The 14605-nt window shown below is 54.5% G+C and overlaps 1 long non-coding RNA gene across 1 annotated transcript; it reads left to right on the forward strand.

Moving 5' to 3' along the window:
* Positions 1–7382: 7382 nt before the first annotated feature.
* LOC129526346 (uncharacterized) lies at positions 7383–9806 on the forward strand. The gene is made up of 3 exons (XR_008671016.2): positions 7383–7776; positions 8830–9011; positions 9699–9806. It is a non-coding gene; the product is annotated as an uncharacterized lncRNA (long non-coding RNA).
* The last annotated feature ends 4799 nt before the right edge of the window (positions 9807–14605 follow it).

Raw genomic sequence — 14605 nt, forward strand, 5'->3', positions numbered from 1 at the left:
GGAGGGGCGGGGCTGTGCAGGGCACCTGTGGAGGCCGTGGCCGGGAAGGTGGGGAGGCTCACACACAGGCCAGAGGCTTCCCTGGAAACTGACGCCCTAAGGCAGGTCCAGCTCCTGGATGGTCGCCGGTGAAGAAACGCCAGGCCCAAGGGTCCTGGGAGAGAGAGGGGAACAGCACCCAGGAGGAGGTGCAGGTTCCCAGGGACTGCAAGGGCCGCCGCCACCCTCCCACGCCCCACGAGTGTGGGGATCTCGGGACTCGCTGCATCACCAGTCAGCCCAGGGCAGGCTGTTGACCCTCCCTTGGCCTCAGTTTCCTCATCTGTAAAATGGAAAAAGAAGCATGTCCACCTCACCAGTGGTCACAGTCACAGGTGCTCACGTGGAGAAGGATTGATGCGTCCTCCTGAGTGCTGCCTTGTCACGCTATAAACCAGGAGGCCTGGCTCTCTGCCTCCCGGGAAGATCTGTTTCTAATCCTGCTCTGGGTCTGCATGGCTCCGTGGCCTCAGAGGCTGACACCGAGTGTGGTGTCCCTGGGTCACCGTGCTCCTTGGTTTGGTCCAGCAGGAGAAAGGGCAGCCTGCCAAGGAGAAGGCTGTGAGCTTGGCAGGGGAGAACTTAGGCGCTGTGCCTTTGGGAGGCTGGGATTTAGGTCACGGCTGGGAAGCTAAGTCCTGACTGCACTGGCCAGAACCAATGGGCTCCAGTAGCCGGATGTTCTGCCAAGTCAGGAGGTAATAACCGCCACGGCCTGGGAGAGAAGCTGGCACAGCCGTGGGCCCCTGCCCTGCGGTCTGGCCTCGCAGGTCCCCAGGCCGTGTACAGACACTGTGCAGCAGGGAAGCAGAGGCAGCCGTGGGGAGCAACCCTGTTCCTCAGTGCTACATGCCTACTCTCCCTGAGCCGATGTCTGGAAGACAGTAAAGGAGACCTGAGGCAGTGCTGCCCCTCCTTCCGTCTGCCACCTCCTCAGGGCTGGCCCAGGCCCCGCAGAGCAGGTGGTGGTGGCTGCTGGTGGTAAAGCCCGTCCATCCAGAGCCTCGTTCTGCTCCCAAACCACCCACATCCCGCTGCACATGTGGCAGCTTCAGGAGCCTGGCGGGGCTAAGAGGAGATGACAGACCCCAGCAAGGACACGCTCGGCTTCTTGGGGACCGAGTCATTGCCTGTTGCTTCTCCTGGGGGCCTCGACTGTCCGAGTGTGTTCAGGCACACGGTGCCCTGTCCGTTTCCCAGGCACTTGGGCCAAGGCTGGACAGGGAGGTGCCATGTGGGACGAAAGCCCAGGCTGTGCAGTGCTGGTCACCGGGAGTGACCATGGGTGAAGTCGTGCTGTGAGTGACTGCCTGTTATCACTGACCACGCAGGGCCATCCTGGGTGACCCGCTGTGCCACAAGCAACTGGTTCACATTGGAGCCCCCCTCTGGAGCCCCGGGCAACCCGCTGCCAGTGGGCCTTTCTCCTGAGGCCCCTGGAGTCCCGGAGCATCCCGTGAGTCCATCTGCCATACCTGTGATTGCCACGTGGGCCCAGCGCCCTCCAGTGGAAAAGCTGCATTCAGTTCTGCCCGAGGATCCCAGGCCTACGACACTGTCCTCAGGCCGCCAGGGAGCAGGAGGCTGTGGGGATCTGCGTTCTTGCCAGGCCTGGGAGCAGCAGCCAAAAAGTGGACTTACGTGGACAAAATGTTGGGCCAGGGAGGAGCCCTAGGCCCTGGACGGATGTCTCTGGTGCTTTTATGCCACGTGCATTTCTGCAGATTTGATGCCCGGGAGCCAGCACTGGGCTGTGGCCATGGTGGTGAGGCAGCCTTGGGTCTGCACGAGGCTCGGAGGCCTCCAGGAACCTCCCAGGAATGTGACTGTGCCTGGAGAGAAGCGCCATCTGCACGGCGCAGTCCAGATGCTTCTCTCCTACAAGCCCATCATCAAACACACAGCTGCCCAGACTTCAGCAGGATTTGTGCACAAGAAACGCAAAGGCACAGTCCATTGGGTGAGGCAGAGTGGAGGAGCACTGAGGCGGGGGCGCAGGAGCACTGAGGCTGAGCTGTCTCTAGTGATCTCTCAAGCCTCAGTGCAGTGGCCACAGGGCAAGGTGCCTCCTGGTGTGTCCTCGCCTCCAAATCAGGCTGCTCCACTTCCCAGGTCAGAGTCCTGGGGGGATGTGTTGACCCTGAGCCCCCACGAGCATCCAATCCAGCAGAGCCGGAAGGACCCAAGAACCTGCATTCCTCATGACTCCCATCATGCTTCCGGTCCAGGAGCCACCATCCAGACGACACTCCCATTCATCCCCTGGCCACGGAAGCTGAAGCCTTGGTTTCCCCACCTGTAAAGTGGGAGTATCAACATCACCCACATCAGAGGGCCTGGATTAGATGCGGTGATGCCCGTGGACTTTAGCAGCCCTGGCCCTCCAGGGGCCCTCCCAGGGAGCTGAGGCCTGGGTGGTCCTGGCGGCTGCTCCTTCTCCAGGCCGAAGACAGGAAGGTCTCTTGGGCTGACCTCAGGCAAGAGGCGGGGTGGGTCACAGCCTCCAGGGCCAGGCTGGGGCCTCCACAGAAAGCCCATGGGTGGTGAGAGGGATCCGGCTGGGGTGACTGAGGGTTGCTGGGTGAAGCAGGGGTAGATGAGGGAGGGACCCGGGGTTCTTGTGTTCACGTGTGTATTTGCCCCGTGTTTCTGCTGACATGCCACATGTGTGCAACAAACAGGCTTGGCGAACCATCCCCACCACCCAGACCGAGACACCAGATGTGACTGGCACCCCAGGGTTCCCTCCCGGCCCCCAGAGGTAACCCCAATGCTGGTTTACCACAGAGGACTCATTCTGCCTGTTTTAGGGTTTTGAGTAAATGAAACCCAACAGCGTGCAGTCTTTTTGCCTGGCTTCCCTTTAACCACGTCTGAGAGGCTCACTTTGCGGTTGCTTCTGTGGCTCCTGGACAGTTTCCCTTGTGCGGACACAACTCAGTGAGAGCACCCCTTCTTCCATTTGTAGACTTTCCAAATAGTCCAGGCGAGAGAGGCTCAGGTCTTGAGTTCAGGGAGGGGCAATGCACAAGCAGACGCCGAGTGGAAGGGAGTACACCCCTCCCTTGGCGGGGAGGCCCTCGGGCTGGTGGGGATGAGTGCCCCTCAGACGGCACCTGCGGGTGACAGGGTGTGACATTCTGCTGTTTCTCAGAAGTAACTCGCAAGCAGCATGGGGGTTCCTAGTGTGTTTCACAGACTCTCACCAAATGTTAGGGTTCACTCCTTGTCCTACAGCTTAAACACACCAAAAGTGAGAAAATTACGAGATAACATTTCCCTCAGAGACCCATATTCTGTGTTAAAGCATTCTTCCTTCTACCTAAATCCATCTCTTTACGGTCAGATGTCATTGGTTGTGGTATTTTGTCCATTTTCAGCTTTGTTTAGATTTTTTTGACATGCAATTAAATGCCCATATTTAAGACGTACGGTTTGATAAGTTTTGACATTCTGCTGCACCCACAGAGCCATGACCACAATCGAGACCATGGACATCCCCTCCCCCAGGCTGGCCCCTGCCCCGTCCCCCCACCCTCCTGCTCCTCTGACGACACTGACCTTTCTGTCACTGTAGATTAATTCATTTCTGTCCTGGGTAACACAGTGTGTATACTCTTATTGTCTGACATTTTTCTCACAGTGTAATTATTTTGAGATTCATCCAACAATTCATCCTTTCAATGCTGGGGAGCACTAGTTGCATGGGTGTATCATAATTGGTTCATCCACTGACCCGTGGAGGACATTCAGGTTGTTTTGGATTTTGGTGATTACAGACAAGGTTGTTGTGAACATTTATGACACAGTCTTTCTGTGGACGTTCCCAGAACAGACATGTCTGGGTCATATGGTGACTCTGTGTAGCTTTTTAAGAAATGGCCGAACCGTTCCCTGTGGTTCTTGTGTTACGATCCTGCCAACATGCTGCGCGCTCCAGTTGCCCCACATCCTCGCCAGCCCTTGGCAGGGCCACTTTTGAACATGTTAGCCATGCTGGTGGGTTTGTAGGCACCTCTCATACTGGTCTTCGTTTGCACTTCCCTAAGGACTAAATGGTTGTCAGCATCATCTTGCGTGCTTCTGGCTGTTAATATAGCTTCTTTGGTGAAATATCCATTCAAATATTTTGCCTACTTTTTAATTGAATTGTTTTGTCTCATTATTGTGTTGAAAGGCTTCTTGACATGTTTTAGAAAAAAGTCCTTTTTGAACATCGTTTGCAAATAATTTCTCCAGCTTGGCAGCTTGCCTCTTTATAGTGTCTCTTAAAGGGCAAAAGTTTTAAATTAATAAAATTTAGCTTATTGGTTTTTTCATGTAGTTTGAACTTTTTGTGTTCTATTTAAAAAACCTTTCCCAAACTAAAGGTCACCATGATTTTATCTTATCTTCTTCCTACAAGTTTTACTGTTTTAGTTCACACATTTAGATTTATGACCTATTACAATTTTTTTTTTTTTGAGATGGAGTCTCGCTCTGTCAGCCACACTGGAGAGCAGTGGCATGGTCTTGGCTCTCTGCAACCTCCACTTCCCAGGTTCAATTGATTTTCATGCCTCAGTCTCCTGAGTAGCTGGGATTACAAGCACATGCCACCATGCCCAGAAAATTTTTGTATTTTTAGTAGAAACAGAGTTTCACCATGTTGCCCAGGCTGGTCTTGAACTCCTGACCTCAAATGATCCACCTGCCTCAGCTTCCCAAAGTGCCGGGATTACAGGTGTGAGCCACTGCATCCGGCCCAAAGTTAATTTTTGTATGTGGTGTGAGGTAAGGGTTTTGAGGATTTGTACTTGTTTTATTTTGTTGCTTATGGGTGTCCAAATGACCCAGCATTCCTTGTGGAAAAGGTTATTCTCTCCCTGTTGAATTGCCTCAGCACATTTATCAAAAGTCAATTGGCCATAAATGAGTAGTGGCCACAGATGAGTAGGTCTGGGTGTTGTTCTGTCCCATTGACCTATTTATCTGTTATAATGATTATATTGACTGTCTTGATTAAAATCAAGTAATATAAATTCTTCAACTCTGTTCTTTTTTATGCTTGCTTTGGTTACTCCAAGCCCTGTGCATTTCTGTATAAACCTTAGAATTAGCTTTACCAATTTCTACAAAAATCCTGCTGGGATTTTGATTGGGATTGTGTTGATTCTGGAGATCAATTTGGGGAGAGTTGGCATCTTCCATGAACACGCTATGGCTCCATTTATTTAGGCCTTTTTTCATTCCTCTCATTGATGTTTCTCAGTTCTCAGTATATAGGACTTGTAAATCTTTTGTCAAGTTTATTTCTAAGTCCTCAGTAATTTTAGCTTTGCGTTTTGAGCTAATTATAGCTTCAGAAAAAGTTGCAGAATAGTACAGAGAGGTCCCACATTCCATTCCTCAGCTTCCTACAATGCAGCGCTTTGCAGAGCTACAACAAATTCTTAAAACCAGGAAACTGATACGGGCACCATGCAAGTCACTGGACGACGGAGCTCATTTGGACATCCTAGGTTTCCGTGTGTTCGTTTTATTCTGGGTACGACTCCGTGTGGAGATTCTGCGATGTGTGGCCACGTATGTGGATTTCTGTAAGCACAACCACATTGGAGATGCATGACCGTCCATCCCCACAGGTGTGAGGTGTGCCCCGCGGGGCCCTTCTCTAACCCACAGCACCCACCGGCGTCACTCATCCTTACAAGAGTGTTATGGGAACGGAGTGCGGAATGCGGCCTTTGAGATGGTTTTCTCCCAGAGTCTGTTTCTCTCCGTTGCTGAGCATGTTGTGTGGTGTGGAGGCACCACGATGCGTTGGACACTCACCTGTTGACAGACGCTGGGGCTGTTCCCAGGTTTTCGCTGTTCCAAATAAAGCTGCTATGATTGTTTGTGTGACTATACATTTTAATTTCTCTGCGATAAATGCCCAGGAGTACAATCGCTGGGTCATAATGGCAGGTATGTGTTTGACTTTTTATGAAACTACCAGACACACAGGATGGATGGAGATGAGTCAGATGCATGGGCAAGGGTGTGGGACCAAAATTAGAAGAAGGGGCCTTGTAATTTTCCTTTTAAAAATCACTTTCAAATAAAGGAAATAGACCCACGCATACATGGTAAATTACTTTTCAACCAAGGTGCCAAGACAACTCAATGGGAAAAGAAAGATTGTGTGTGCTGTGGGCTAATTGGCTACGGTGAATCGAACTGCCCTCCAAACAGTGGACTCTGGGCAAGTGCTCGAGGCCTGCCTTTCAGTGGTGATCCTCACCACGCCATCTGGGCCCCACTGCTGGGCTCCACACATACACACTGGAAAACCAGACCTGCGCGTGTCGCTGCGGAGATGTGCTGTGAGCCACCCTGATGGGGTCACACAGGAACTCCGCCAGCACCTCTAACGGGCCCCACTTGGTAGGTGCCCCAGTTATGGTCTCCAGAATCCAGCCAGGAGGGAATGTAGTCTGAAGAGAAGCAAGTTCTAAACAGGCTCTGGGAAGGGGCTGTCCTTGCGCCCGGAGTGAGGATGAGGTATTGGCCCTGTAGGGAGCTGACCGGCTATGGGGAAATATTTTTGAGGAAATCCTGGCCTTCTTCCCTTCCATTCCCACTGGCTCAAAGGAGCCAAGGCATTCCTCCCTCTTCTGGGCAAGTTCTCCATTTTGCTTCCGACATTAGAAGCCACTTCAGACCCTTCCTCCCAGCACAGCCCGAGGAGGGGAAACAGTTTCCTGGCCAGTGGCGAGAGGGCCTGGGCTGGCCGCCTTCCTGAGGCCTCAGCCTCGCTGGGATGGGGCTTGGTCCCTGCGGCTGCGGCAGTGACTCGGCCCCTGGCGCCCTTCAGCTCCTCAGGGAGAGGGGGAAAACAGCTCTGGAAAGCCACTGGGAGGGGCGACTGCAGAGGTTAGGGGCCCCTGGCCCTGACCGCTGCTTCTCCAGCAAGCCTGGCCCCCTTGTGCTATTAACCAAGAAATGCTTGGCCTGTTTGCTTCCCGCTGTGAAGTGCTGGCCCTGGTGGAAGCCAGGACAAACAGAGCCCGGGGTAGCTGCTGCGGGGCTGAGCTGGGCTGAGCCAAGTCCTGATTCTACCAACCCTGGCTTTTGTGGGATTTCAAATTGTCCTCTTAAATATCTCGCAGAAAGCAAAAATTCCTCCTCTTTAATGAGGAAAGGGATTGGTAGAAGGGTCTCCTGACATCTCCCTGGAAGGGCCAAACTGGCAGCCACTGGCAACACCACTCGGGTTACCCACGGCAACCATTGTTTTGGGGTAAACTGTATACGTGCCCTTAGGGTGGGAGTTTTCCTGCCGGGAATGCATTTTCATTTTTACACCGTACTTTTCTCTGCTCCCAGCCCACCAGCCACCGGCAAAATATATCTCCCAGATTAGGGTGCTTTAAAAGAGAAATAAACAGCCCTGTGCCTCCAGGGGCCATGCTTGGGCCTAGTGTCAGCTAAAAAATAGCAGCTTTATGAATCGTGATCACATACAAGCCTTGTGCCATGTGAAATGGACACAGTCACACTGGATATCATTTTAAAATGTAGAGTTGTTTAGCACTGAGTTGATGAAAAGACGGCAGGATTCCATTAAGTTCAAAGTTCTCTAGCATTGGACAGAAAAGCCATCTACATGTAACCGATTTTCATCAAGTTCAGGGGCTCAAAGATGGAGGTGGAAAAGACAGACCTCAATGAAGAGCCGGAGAAACTCAGGAGTCAACTGAGTGATCAGCCCAGGTGAGTGTGGCTGCTTGGAGTCTCTGGGTGAGCAAGTAACTGCCAGCGGCTTCTTCTTACTCAAGGCCCGGATAGAGCCCATTCATCCAGGCAACATCCATGAGTGTTGATAGAACATTCATCCAAGTTCTAAATGGGCTCTGGGAAGGGGCCGTCCTTGCGCCCAGAGTGAGGATGCGGTATTGGCCCCGTGGGGAGCTGACTGGCTATGGGGAAATATTTTTGAGGAAATCCTGGCCTTCTTCCCTTCCGTTCCCACTGGCTCAAAGGAGCCAAGGCATTCCTCCCTCTTCCGGGCAAGTCCTCCACTTTGCTTCCAACATTACAAGCCACTTCAGACCCTTCCTCCCAGCACAGCCCGAGGAGGGGGGAAACCGTTTCCTGGCCAGTGGCGAGAGCTGCGATAGAGAAACAGTTTTACACACGCAGAGCCGGCTAAACAGGAGACTAGAGTTTTATTGTTACTCACATCAGCCTCCCTGAAAATGCAGAGGCCAGGGTCTCTCAAGGCTAGTTTAGGGGAAGAGAGTGGGGTGGGTAGGCAAGGGTGCTTGCTGCTGACTGGTTGGGGGTGCAGTCGTCGGGGTGTGGGAAATGGTCCTTGTGCCCCGAGTCGCTTCTGGGTGGCACCAGGGAGGCTGACCGGTCCAGGTGGGGAAATCAGTTGTCAGACTTGCAAAAAACCTGAAAAGACATCTCAAAGGCCAGTCTTAGGTTCCACCGTAGTGACGTTATCTGCGGGAGTAGTTGGGAAGTTGCATATTTGTGAGCTCCAGAATAAAGGGGGGTAATCCTTTGTGTCTCCATTTTAGCAGAATTCGGGCTCCTCTCGTCCTCGTAGCCTAGTGGTCTCTCAGTAGCTTTACAAAGGCTGTTGAGTTTTGCGGAAGGGTTATTATCATTTAAGCTATAAACTAAATGTCTCCCAGAGTTAGCTTGGCCCAAGTCCAGGAATAATTAAGGGCAGTTTGAAGGCTAAAGGCAAGATGGGAGTTGGTTACATCGGGTCTCTTTCACGGCCATAATTTTTCCACTGTTACAATTTTTGCAAAGGTGGGTTCATGCCCGTGGCATCCCCGGTCCGAGGCTACAGGACTCTCCTCCCAGGGATCCAAGTGACTGTGCAGTGACCGTGGTCATGCCACAGCCAGCAGCCAGAGTGCAGTCCACATCGTGGCCACGTACGGCTCCTACAATCTCAAGCTTGCCGAGAAGGCAGCCGTAAACCCGCACAGGTTAGAGTCCTTTCCCTTGGTTATGGTAACAATCATTAGCACTGGGGTCTTTCCGAATCCAGATGCAGCCACGACCTCTTCTCACAGACAGCTGCGGCTGAGATGAACATCTCAGTAGCGTTGTAAACCAAAAGGCGTCTGAGATAAGGCTCAGTCAATTTAGGAAGTTTATTTTGCCAAAGTTCAGGACGCACCTGTGACACAGCCTCCGGAGGTCCTGACAACATGCCTGAGGTGGTCGGCGCAGAGTTTGGTTTTACATATTTTAGGGAGACATGAGACATCAACATACATCGGATGAACGCTGGTTCCGTCCGGAAAGGCGGGACAGCTGGAAGCAGGGAGGAGGCTTCCGGGTCATAGGTAGATAAGAGACAAACGGTTGCACTCCTCTGAGTTTCTGATTAGCCTTTTACGGAATGCACAATTTACAGGAATGGTCACTCGTGCCTGAGTCTGGCTCAGTGAAACAAGAGGGCAGAGGAAGCGATCAGCTGTGTGCGTTTGTCTCACGGGAGCAGTGGGGTGACTTTGAGTTCTGTCTGTCCTTTGTCCACAAGGAATTTCTCTGTGGGCAAATTGTGAGGCAGGCGTGTAGCTTTTTAAAATCTTTATAGTTCCCTTACTCAGGAATAGAATGGGAGGTAGGTTTGCCTGGCGCAGTTCCCAGCTGGACTTTTCTCTTAGGCTCAGCGATCTGGGGTCCCGAGAATGATTTTCCTTTCAAAAGATGAACATGCAGCTCAAAGGGGGAGTGGGACGTGGTTGCTGCCTCAACTGAACGCCTCTCTGGACCCAATAATTAAAAGGACTTGCTCCTCAGATAAAAGTGCTTTTCTTTTCTCAATAGTGAGTCTATGAGGTTCCTATCTGCTGCTTTAACAAATTACCACAAACCTAGTGGCTTCCAACAGCTCAAATGTATTATCTTACAGTCCTGGAGGGGAAGGGCTGGCAGGAGCCTGGTGGAGAAGCCACTGCTTTCTTTTCTCAGCCTCCAGAGACCGCAGAGGCCTTGGCCCACGGCCCATCTTCAAACTCAGCATCTTCAAATTGCTCTCTTTGACCCGCCCACCTGCCTCTAAGGAGCCCAGACCTTACGCTGGGTCCAGCAGCCTCTCCATCCTCCCTAAACTCCAGGAGCACCCACCGAATAATCCAAGGCTATCTCCTGACTTGGGATTCCTAACCTAGTTCCCCCTGCAAGGTTGCCCTGTTCGAGGGTCCTGGGGGTTCAGCCTCCGACGTCTTTGGGAGGGGCCCTTGCTGTGCCCACCACTGTGAGTCGCTCCCTTCCACACGTCCACCGGGAACTTTCCATTCCAGAAACACTGCACCAGCTTTAGCTTCTCTCAACACACAGCTCTTTCCTGTCTCCAGGTTTTGCTCAAACTTCCCACTGCCCAGCACGTCCTTCCAAACAGCCTTCACTCACTCTCAGTCCCTATGGAAAACTCAGCCTGGGCCTCATGCCCAGGAAGCCTCCTGGCCCCAGGAGGCTCAGGCCCTGCCGTGCACACCACAGCACCTGCGGCCTCCCTGGGAACCCGGCCACCCCCACCCCAGGCCCACGTTTCCTCAGCCAGCTCCTCCCACGATCCCTTCCAAGCTGGCATTCCAGACCTGCCAGGTGCCTTTCACCCTGTTGTAAACTCCGGGAGGGCAGAATTCAGGTCGGACTCATCTCTGTGGCCTCAGTGGAACTTGCTCAGCTCAGGGTCAGGGACAACAGCGTCCGGCTTCTTCTCACTCCTTCAGGTCCCGGCCCTTTGCAGATAGGCTTGGCTGCCTGACACGTTCCAGCCAAGGGCTGCGGCTGGCTCCTTCCCCGCCCCGGTGATGCCAGAAGCCACATGTTCTGGAGTGTGGAGCTGCAAGATGCAGGCAACCCAGAGCCAGAAGGGGACCACCCGATGGGGAGGACGGAGACCACCCAACGGGGAACACGGGGATCACCCAACTGGGAAGATGGGGGCCACCTGGATGGGGGGGAAGGGGACCACCCGATGGGGAGGACGGAGACCACCCAACGGGGAACACGGGGATCACCCAACTGGGAAGATGGGGGCCACCTGGATGGGGGGGACGGGGACCACGTTGATGGGGAGGACAGAGACCACGTGGATGGGAAAGATGGGGACCACGTGGATGGGGAGGACGGCACCACTCAGCCTGGTTCACACCTTTTGCAATAAGCAGCCGCCTCCTCCTGGGCTTTGGGCTGAAGGGTGACCTGCTCCAGGTTCTTAGCCGTGAAATGGGCACAGACCCGTTTCTCACCCCTGACAGGGAGGCTGTCCAGCCCTGGAGACGTTGTCACTCAGGCTCCCAGTGGCCTCCTGTGCGCTGTGTATCCTGGGCCAGGGCACTGACCTCTCTGGGCCCAGCGCCATCTCCTGCTGACAGGGCTGATGACAGTACTCCTCAGGAGGGCTGGGAAGGCCAAAGGGATCATCCCATGTGCTTCTAAGTCAAACACGATTCGGCGTGAAAAACACTGCCCTGGGTCATCAGGAAACCGGGCGCCAGGCAGGATGAAAGGAGGTGCTGCTGGCCTCATCTGAGGCAGAGCCTCCTCTCTGTCATGTGCGTGGGCTCTGACGCAGGGGGACCAGGATGCCCGGGTGGCAGCCATGATCAGGGGAGGCATTCGGGCCACCTCAGGGGCCCCAAGAGGCTGCCTGCCTGCCTGGCCCTGCCCACGCGGCCAAAGTCCACCCCAGGGGCAGGGGCTGCGCCTCGGCCCCAGATGCACCGTCAGCCGCATTTGGCTCCTCTTACTACTGAAGAGGGGAAGGAAGAGTGTGCAGCAGGGGCCTGGGCCGTTTCCCGGGAAGCAAAGAGCAGGAGGCCAGAGCCAGGTGGGCTCCCCTAGCCCCGGCGGTGCTGCCACCAAGCCCCCCACCCCCAGATGAGCCAGCCTGCAGCACACACTGGCAGGGCGGATGCCAGCCGAGTATTCCCAGGGGAAGCACTTTCCCTATGCCACCCAGACAGAAGAAGCAGGTGCTGGTTTCCTGTGGGGCTCTGCGTGAGGATGGGCGTCTGGGACCCTGGTCTCCTCTGGGACTCCATGTGTGAGGCTGGGCGTTCGGGACCCTGGTCTCCTCTGGGACTCCATGTGTGAGGCTGGGCGTTCAAGACCCTGGTCTCTGGGACTCCATGTGTGAGGCTGGGCGTTCGAGACCCTGGTCTCTGGAACTCCATGTGTGAGGCTGGCGTTCGAGACCCTGATCTCCTCTGGGACTCCGTGGGTGAGGCTGGGCGTTCGAGACCCTGGTCTCCTCTAGAACTCCATGTGTGAGGCTGGGCATCTGAGACCCAGGAACATGCTGGGAACAGGAACTGTTGACGTCGTTTCCCAGGCTGGGCTGCTGCTGTTTCTCTGCCTGTCAGATGGAGACACAGCTCCAGCCTCGCAGGTGGCCTTCAGCACAGCACGCCAGGCACCCTGGGTGCCGCCCCCACTCTCCCCACCCAGAAGGCAGCTGCGCAGGGTCCCTGGCCTGGAGGACCCGCCTGGACCTGCCCAGCGCCCTGGACGAGGTCTGCCCTGGGCCTCCGCATGTCACCTGTCCTCTGAGCAGTTCCTGCCACTGCTTTCCTCTCACTGCCTTCCTCTCCCCTTAGCACTTTACCTCCAAATGGGCTGTCCTTGCAGGCGGCTGACTCATTGCTCCTCTGGGGCAGGGAAGTTTGCAATGAGCTGAAGTCCTGTGGAGCCCAGAGCAGGAGGCTCACCCCCAGATTTAATTTATTAAAAAGTAAGAGCTTGTGAAGGACACAGGGGCCAACATGAAGAGCTACCAAAGGCCGATCACGGTGGCATGAGCAACAAAACGCACAGAGGCCGTGCTGATTGCAAACCACAGAATCCACTACTGTCGTCACTGACCTGCACTTTTCACAAACCACAGAATACAATAGACGCATATGAGTTCTGCTGCTGTCGCCACTGGCCGGGTCAACACGCAGCCTGGGAGGAGGGACCCACTGCTCTTCCTTGCAGGAGAACCTCGATGGATAAATGCCTGAGGAAACGGGGAAACAGAAAATCACCACGCGGCAAAGTCCACGGAACTGATTGCCGCCGCCAAGACCCCCATGGATGCCAAAATCAGAGAAGTTCCAGGAGAATCAGGATTTGGTCTCCCAGTGTCTCCAGGACGATTATCCACTACAGAGGAAGGACGGCGATTTGACCAGGAGACTCGGCAGACACCACCTGGACCTGTAGTTGGACACATCAGCTCAGGAGCCACTGAGAGACAGCCTTACCTCCACAGGATGCTTGCCAAATGGGCTTGACTTCATACAGTCCTGAGAACACGAGACAGCAAAATCCATGCCCAGCCCCCAGGACAAGGATGGCCAGAGCTGACGCGGGCACGGGCGACCAGGGGACCGGGTGTCTGGATGCAGTGAGGGAGGATGAGGGAGACAGCAGGGCGCAGTGGGAACCTCTGGGCCAGCGGGCTCCAGGCAGCGGAGGCGGCCTGTTGGTGATCAGTCAGCCAGTTACTGTGCCCTTTACCTTGAGGATGGGACACAGGTCCTCTGACGTCTCCTTGGACTCCCTGATGCCTCTGAGAAAGGCACAGCGCCCCAGTGCCCGCCGGAGGTGGGGTGGGAGCCAGGTGGGAGCAGTCAGCGCCCCTCACGAGCACTGCGGATGGCCGGCGGCCATGGCTCTCTAAGGCCCGCTTGGTGGATGCTGAGCCCTGCCCTCAGGGAGCGCTGGCCCCTCGGGTCCCTGGGCCCTGACAGTCCCACTGAGGCTCGGCTCCATTTCTGCAAATGGCTGCCTCCCACAGGAGGGCTGGGGGAGAGCTCCGGGCCGGGGTCAGACAGCAGCGTTGGCTCCTGTCAACAAAGAGTCAAACTCTGTAAAATGTGAGATGAGATTCATTCTGAGCCCAAGACAAGTGACCATGGGCCATGACCCAGCCCTCAGGAGGGCCTGAGGACATGTGTCCAGGGTGGTCAGAGAGTAGCTTGCTTTTATGCATTTTAGGGAGAATGAGACTTCAGGCAATACATTTAAGAAATATGCTGGTTCGGCTCAGAAAGGCAGGGCAATGCAAAGCAGTCAGGAGAACAGAACTCTCAGGTTATAGGAAGATTTAAAAACTTCCCGGTGGACAATTGGTTACATTTATCTAAAGACCTGGGATCAATAATAGAAAGGAAGGCCTGAGTTCAGATCCAGGATCCTGGAAACCCAGGTTCTTATTTGTGGAGGAGGCCTTCAGGCAGCAGCTTCAGAGGGCTGTGAAATGTTTCTCATCAGACTTCAGGTCTGTGTGGACGTTAATGCTGGAAAGGTAGAACCAGGCATGTCTGACCCCCGTTCCCGTCATGGCTGGAAACCGCCTCTCGGGTTACATTTTAAGAGGGCTCTGGTGAGGTGGAGGTCCACTCAGATGGTTGGGAACCTTAGTGTTTTATTTTTGGCTTACGCTTTGTTGGTGGGTGATGACAAGTGTCAGGCATGGCCCCTTGCAACGTGAGGGAAGGCAGCAGGGCCTGTGGCCAGGGCTGGTGGGAGCCCTACCAGATATTCCATGGAAACACCTGGCGGAGGAGACTCTCAG

This window comes from Gorilla gorilla, chromosome 14, assembly GCF_029281585.2.
Source record: "Gorilla gorilla gorilla isolate KB3781 chromosome 14, NHGRI_mGorGor1-v2.1_pri, whole genome shotgun sequence".
Lineage (NCBI taxonomy): Eukaryota > Metazoa > Chordata > Mammalia > Primates > Hominidae > Gorilla > Gorilla gorilla.